We start from the raw sequence: 8,211 nt of genomic DNA, 5'->3' as shown, positions 1-8,211 counted from the left end.
CTTGGGGTCAAACTCCTTCCACTTCATGGGGCCAGTTGAGCTTGACCTTAATGCTCCCTCATTCCTCCAGTAAGGGCCGCACCATAGCTGCAGGCGTGAATTCCTGCTACATCCCTCTTCCACGTCCTCATGTGCTGTATTGAGGACCACGTGATGCAGACTTGGGCCCCCCTCCTCTCTTCTGGACTCAGAGCCTGAGCCAGTCCCCAACATCTAGCCCCAGATCTTCACAGCGATGTGGTCCCTCTCAGCTCTCCGAGCCAAAGGCACCGCCCAGGCAGAAACACCTTAGCCCCAAATATCTCTCCTGGAAAGAGAAAAACGGAAGAGCAGGTAAGAAGGCAATTCCTACTTTTCTGCTCCTAACAGATCCCCAGCCTTCTTTCCGCTGTCTCCACCTTCTCAACCTGGGTGGGCAGCTAAGGGTGTGTCGCACAGCTCCGTCATGCCCTCTGTGTACAGATTCGTGGTCAGGGGCACAGGTTCTGGATATACTAGATAGACCAGAGTTAGAATCCAGCTCTGCCATCGACTAGATATGCGACCTGGGCAGTTTACTTCACCTGCCTGTTTTCTCAACTGAAAAATGGGGCTATGGTGGTATCAACCTTTAAGGGTTGGGAGGTTTTAATGACTTAAAGGATTTGGCTCTGTGCCTGAGATAAAGTCAGCCGTCAGTGTTTTTTAGCGGTGGGATGACATCAATGTCTGCACAACCTGGGGTGAAGGGGGACTGTCACTGCGGCCACCACTGCTTTCCCTGCTCCTCTCAGCCCATCTCCAAGCCCTGCTTCTGCCAGGAGGCTTTCTCTGATTACTCTCATCTCTCCATCAATTTCTCTTCAAAACCATCCAGCTTAGTGATGAATTAAATGTCATGTCTAATTATTCTGGGTTGGTGTTAGTCTTGTCTCTTCAGCTAAAACCCTAAATTCCCATCAGGCAAGACCAATGGTTTTTCTTCTCTCCCTGGCAGTGCAAAGCCCAGGACCAGGCACGTAGGAGTGCTGGAAAAGTTAGCAATTAGGTGAGTAAACAGCTGCTTGGTTGCTTTCATGGGAATGGAGTAAAGCCATCTGTATGGGTTCATCTCTTGCTCCTGTGATCTGTAAGGGTTTAACACCCCAGGCACATTCCCGAGGTCCTGGGGCAAGACCTAGAAATCTGTCAAGCAGGAGATCCAGCATGTCTCATCCATGACCGGAAGAAGGGGAAATTAACATCACATGCATAAAGCACTCAGTAGCTTATGAAATGCTCTTAGCAACTCATTGAGTGAAGAAACGCCCTTCTCCATTTCTACAGAGGGGCACCAAGGCTCCCAGGGGTTGGGAGACCAACCCTCCCTCACTACTGCTAAGGAGCAGTCCGGGGATTTTGGCCCAGTTCTTCTGGCCCTAGATCTTGAACTTTGCCCTCTCTACCATCTGCCACATGGAGAAGTCACACAGCATCACGTCTACTTGACCACAAGTGGACTCCACGATCCCTTCCCCTTAACCAAGCAGGAGCCGCCAATGGCTGCTTTGTTCCGTGTGCGTTTCTCTAAGGCCAGCTCCACTGGTATATTTAAGAAAACCCAACATGGTATGAAAACCACATCCCTGTGACAGGCCCGGGGACACTGTTACTGCCCAATCTCTCCCAGTCCCAGGCTTCTCATCTCCTCCAGGAACAGGCCTGGAGCAGACCCAGGAGAGAGGAGATATGCCTGGAAGGCTGTTCCCCCTCACAGCTACTCACCAAAAAAATGAGCCTCCGTTCCACTTCATAGATGTTACCCTGTGTGGTAACCAGGACAGTCATCATCGCCTGCTCACAGAGAGGAAGGTTCAAAAAGTCAGAGTGGGGCTTCCCTGGTGGCGCAGTGGTTGAGAGTCCGCCTGCCGATGCAGGGGACGCGGGTTCGTGCCCTGGTCCGGGAAGATCCCACATGCCACGGAGCGGCTGGGCCCGTGAGCCATGGCCGCTGAGCCTGCGCGTCCGGAGCCTGTGCTCCGCAACGGGAGAGGCCCCAGCAGTGAGAGGCCCGTGTACCGCAAAAAAAAAAAAAAAAAAAAAAAGTCAGTGTGGGCTTGGGCTTTGGAAAGAGAATGACCAGGCCAAGTTCTTTCTCTGCCATTTACAAGCTCTGGGACTTCGGGCAGTTCCTTCATTTCTTTGCTCCTTAACTCCCCTCTGTGTAGAAGAGGGGGCTGTCATACTTCTGTTTCAGGTTATCTCGGGGATTTTAAAAGGTAGCATTTGGAAAGCACTGAACACGAAATGAGTGTTTAATGAGTGATGGGCATCAGCTCTTCCACACCAACCATGTTACCTTCAGCAAGTTACCTAATGTATCTGGACATCAGGGTTTTTTAATCTGTAAAACTGTGATTTGAAAAAAAAAAAGAAAGAAAAGGAAAGGAAACACCTCCCTCATAAGACTTCCAGAAGAACAAGGTAAGACCATGCATGTAAAGCTCTTAACCAAGTGCCTGGGACAAAGTAAGTGGTCAATAAATTTCAGTTATGCATTGCCGTACCCTGGGGCAGAGAACTGGAGAGTAACAAAGCTACGACCAAGGTTTCCTGGCTGTCGCCCAGCATCCCCTGGGCTGGGGTGAAAATGGTGATGAAAAAAAGGAATCAGCAATGGTGGCTTCACTGACGTGGGCAAGAATAAATTTTTCCAAATATGGCAGCTTTTTCTATGCCTGAAACAAGAGATAGATGGTGCACCTTTACCCAGGCGGACAGGTAAGACAGAACGAGAAGGCATAGGTCACAAAGGTGGGCATGACCTCACTGCAGTGCCAGGGTGTTTCCAGGCGAAACTTCTCTTGGCAAGACTTACCGAGAATCATCCTATAACTAGGTCTTACTTCCCAGAGCCTGGGAAGAACACCAGCAGCTTTTCCCAATCCCTGCCTATCATCTCTTTTTCCTTCAACACTGCGGCTCTCCTTTTCCAGAGAATCCAGGGCAGGATCTGGGCTCCCTCCCACCATCCTCTTCCCAGAATTCTCAAGGGTGCCTGGGAGAAGGCATCTGCCCTGAATGAATGGATCAGAGAGATAATTCAGAGTCAGCAGCTGGTTAATAGGAGCTGCTCCATTGTCTGGCTGTAGAGTCCAGCCCGCTAAGCGCATCTGGACAATATCAGAATCACAAAGGCAAGAGATCTTGGAAGGGCTCAGCCCCAGCAGACACTCACAAAGGAAGGAATATGTAGGGAACCAGACAGGCAGGGGTGATGCTCTTCAAAGTCAATGAGTTTATATTAACCATGTTTTTTTTTTTTTACGTTTCTCTACACAGCTAGAGAAGAGAGATGGGTAGGCTATCAACCCAGAATCAAAGGAAATGTCTAAGTAGAACATTTTCTATAGGTAATGACCAGAATAGTGCCATCACGTGCTATATCAAGTAAGTCGCAAATGACTAGATGCTTTGATCAGTTATTACTGCAGAGTTGTTTTCACATGCCCACTGTTACATCTCACTGCCCTCCTGACTCATACTCAGAGGACTCAGGAGAAATAATGGCTTTCTTATTGTTGCCTCTCAGTTCATTAAAATCTGTATTTCATAGCATGAAGCTAGTTATCTCACCTGAGAGACGCAAAGACTGTAAAAGCATGTAAGGAATAAAATGACACCAAATGTTAACAATAAATAGCTTTGCAGAAGCACAAAAAGATTATCTAATAAAGCCGATATCTATAACTCAAAACCAAATAACCAGCGTCAATGAGCTTATAAAGAATGCCACCTCCCAGGGCACAGGAGGGGAGCCTGAACAAATCTGCTAGCTAATGCATAGGGGTCTCCCCCACCACCCACATTAGGATAAAGCCCTGCTTTTACCTCCATGGACCATCCTGTATCCTCCCTTTGAAGCGCTTTGCATCTTTACAATTATTTAAGATCCTTTTTTCCCTACATCTCCCCACCTCCCCAAGCAGGGACCTCACCTGTTTTCCTGACTGCTGTCTTCCAGTGCTTAGCATGGTGCCTGGTGCATAGGAGGGGCTCCATAAATATTTGATGGCCAACTTATGAGAAGATCTCTCTTCCTGAATCCCCTTAGAGAGGACTATAGGTTCATGGCCACCTGCTTCCACAATCTCTTCCTCAGAGGCTACGTAGATAGAGAGGCCAAACCGTCACCCTTCCCACCCATCAAGCCCAGGTTCTACCTCTTTTTAGGTCTGAATCTTAGGCAAATTACCAACCGCTACCCCAGTACTCTGATTTGTTTTCTTTCATAGAACTTATCATCACCTGCCCTATTTTGTTTGTGTGTGTGTTCATTGTCTCCTCCAACCAGAAAGTGAACACCAAGGGATCAAGGACTTTGCTTCATTCACTGCTAAACAGGGACAGTCAATATATGTACAGTCAACATATGTACCAACACCATGGTCACTGACCAGTCAGAATGGATGTTGGCCCCATGGGCTGTACAGGTGCACATCGCCTGTGTATCAAACCTGGCTGTACTCTAGTTCCTAGAACAGGGTCTGGAATGTAGTAGGTGCTCAATAAATATGTGTTAAATAAATGGATGGATTGCAGTCACCCTGTCTGTAAAATTGGATATTTTAGCTACCCGACATATATGGGTTCCTTTCTGCCCCTGTGCCGGTCAGCTCTGGCCAACTAAGGAAGAAGCCAGTCCCTTTCCTCTGGTCCCCAGCCTCTCTCCCACCATAGCAAATGTGACCTCTCTCAACAAGATCTCAGAGTGACAATGTCTGCTGTTTCCACTTCCTACTCTGCTGGAAATTGTGTGTAAAGTCCAATCTGTTATTTCAACCCTATACATCCGTTTCTCTCTCTTCTATCAGCCTCCCTTGGCATTACTGCCAGTGGTGAAGAGTCGTATTCGTAGATAGACATTCACGCTCCAAGGATTCATGAGGTTATTATGTACTAGACACTAGAGGAAAAAAATATAAACAAAGCTCTGTCCCTGCCCACAGGTTGCTTATAGTCTAACAATGGAGACAGAGAGGTAAAAGTACAATTACATTGAGAACTCCTGAGAGAAGAGAGTTTAACAAGGCAGAGATTGCGATTCCTAACAAACTTTAATAAAATTAACTTTTCAGAGAAACACACTTGATAAGCACTTAGAGGCTTAGGTTTTGTATCAGCGGGAGCAATTCTGAGCCTCATAGCTGCCTGGGACTTGCAGGACAGTGGCAATGACTCCAGGAAGGATCTGGCCAACAGAATACTGGATGATAAAAAGGAACTGCCCTCCACCCACCCCTCATTCCCCATCTGTCCTTGCCTCTTCTCCGCCTTTCCCTCCACTCAAGGTGGGGGCAGGGGAAGGGAGGCGGGGCAGAGAAGAGGAGCCAACTGCCAATCATACTATATATGAACGCACCGTATCCTGAGGCATGCAGGTGTGAGATTTTGCTACTTATGTTTCTATAGTATGCATATCCACCCTCTCTGTCCCCTGTGCCCCCCACACACACGCATCCATGCACACATCTGAGCACGCGCGCGCACACACACACACCTACCTCTGAAACAGCCAGGAACGATGCAGGATGTTAACACCCAACTCCAAAGGGATGGCATGGAGGATCACCAAGGCAGGGGCAGGAAGCAAACATCAAAAGAGCTCAAGCACTGGTCCAGAGATCCAGAAACCAAGAAGCAGAAAGTGTGAGCAGTTCACAAGTTAAAAGGATGGGCTGGGGTTGTTGCCTAAGAACCAGTGCTATGGTTTGAGGTGTGGTTCCATGCTCACCTATCCCCAATCCACCCTATCCCCAAATAACAATAGTAGTAATAATAATAATAGTAGTTAAGGTTTGTTGAGAGCTGACTGTGTGTCAGGTACTGTGAACCATTTTATGTAGGTCATTTAATTCTTATAATAATACTGAGTCTGGTTTATTATTACTATAACTCCACAGCCCTTGCTGTAACCACTATGTTACATAGACTCCCGCCATGTAATATCGCCTCCCAGGTTGAACAAAGAGATTTGAAAGAGTGAGGAAGGCATTCAATCCACTTTTATATAATGATACTAATAGTATCGGTAACGGCTAATTCATGGAGCTTTTAGAAAGGAACAGGAACTGTGCCAGGTTCTACACGTAATGCCTCCTTCAAATCTCCTGGTGGCCTCTTTCAAATCTTTAGGTACAAACTAAACTCATACCCATTTTAGAGATGAGGAAACTGAGTACTAGGAGGATGAGTAACCAGCCTAAGGACACACAGCTAATGAATGGTGGAGTCACTATGAGTTAACTGTTGCTCTGCTCTATTCAATTAACATGATTCTGCTTGCTTTCCAGGTAGCAGTATCACCCATCAGCGTACTACAATTGGTGATGTTCTCCATGGTTTTTCTTTTATATTAATATGGTGTTCGCTTAGCACCCTCTGTTGCTGGGCATTCCTATTATTTCCATTTTCTCCTTATCATAAATATTCCTGCTATGAATAATTTTGCATGAACTAATTTCTTACTATTTGTCAGATCAAAGAGACCAGCAATTTTCTAAGCAGGCCCGAGCCAATGCCCAGTGCCTGCAGGAAGTGTTCACATATCTGGCTCCCCCCTACTCAGCTCATGGAATTTTGCAAATGTATTTATTGTTACTCATGGAACGTATTATCACAAAATGGGGATTATTTTCATGCATTTAACTGCTAGTGAAACGGTGCCTTTTTCCACATAATGTTTGTATTAGTCTTCTGTGCTGCAGAACAAATTACCACAATCTTAGTGGCTTGAAAGGACACTCATGTATTAGAAGTCCTGGCACAGTGTAAACGCTCTCTCTACCCGGGGTATCTCACGAGGCTGAAGTCAAGATGTTGGCCAGCTGAGTCGTCATCTGAAGCTGCAGGTCATCTTCTAAACTCATTGGCAGAATTCAGGTCCTTGCCGTTGTAGAACTGAGGTTCCCATTTTCTTGCTGGCTGTTGGCCAGGGGTCGATCTCAGCAACCGGAGGGCTCTTAGGTCCTTGCCATGAGCCCCCTCCCCCATTTTTAGAGCTAGCGATGGCGAATATCCCTCAAATACCCTTTCAGGAAGGGCCCAAGCCCTTTTAAGGGTTCACCTGATTAGGAAACACCAATCTGGATAATTTCCCTTTTGATTAACAAAAAAACCAACTGACTATACCATCATATTCACAGATTCTGCTGAAACTCAAGGGAAGGGGGTGACATGAGGTTATATACCTGAGGGGTGGGAGTCTTGAGGGCTGTATTACTTACCTATGGCTGCTGTAACAAATTACCATTATGCTTAGTAGCTTAAAACAACATACATTTATACTATCTTTCTGGTCTGGAGGTCACAAGCCTAAAACGGGTCACCAGGACCATCATCTTTTTTTTTTTGCGGTACGCGGGCCTCTCACTGTGGCCGCTCCCGTTGCGGAGCACAGGCTCCGGACGCGCAGGCTCAGCGGCCATGGCTCACGGGCCCAGCCGCTCCGCGGCATGTGGGATCTTCCCAGACCGGGGCACGAACCCGCGTCCCCTGCATCGGCAGGCGGACTCTCAACCACTGCACCACCAGGGAAGCCCCATCATCTTCTTTATGAATATCATCTGTACTTTCCTGCCCATTTTTTTTTTTCTCCCAGATAGCTTTCACTACCAGTTCATCAGATTCTGCTAACTACTTCATTAAATTATTATAATGTAGAAAGCAGAAGAGTCACCTTTATTATCATTAAGCTTTCTCAGCAACTGGAGAGATTAGCTTTCTATTTCTTCCTGTAACTTCATTCTACTAAGGTTTCATAATTTTCCCTGAACAAATTTCTAATGTGGTAGATTAAATTTATTCTCAAGTATTTAAAGGTTTTCTATCATTATTACAACGAATTTAACATGTATGTCAAGAAATCATAACAGGAATGAAAATAATTGTTCAGTTCACTTGTATCTACAACTGTTAGATTAATTTCTGTGTGTTTTCCCAGTAGAGTAAATCCTTGACATTCATGATTGAACAGTCATGGTTTCAATAACTTGCAAGAGACCCTGAGAGGCCATGATGTGTAATAATTTATCATTTTACTGGGGTTCAAAATGGAATCACTCCTGCTGCAAGGTTGCTGTGTAGGAGAAAGTCATTTTGCTAAGGGGAGTAGCCAGCCACCCAGCATAAGAACAACACTGGGTATTATACACCCTTCGCCCTCCCCCAGCCCTTTCCCTTGATGAGTCACCA

This window comes from Globicephala melas, chromosome 8 (genome assembly GCF_963455315.2).
Source record: "Globicephala melas chromosome 8, mGloMel1.2, whole genome shotgun sequence".
NCBI lineage: Eukaryota > Metazoa > Chordata > Mammalia > Artiodactyla > Delphinidae > Globicephala > Globicephala melas.
This window is presented reverse-complemented; position numbering follows the sequence as displayed.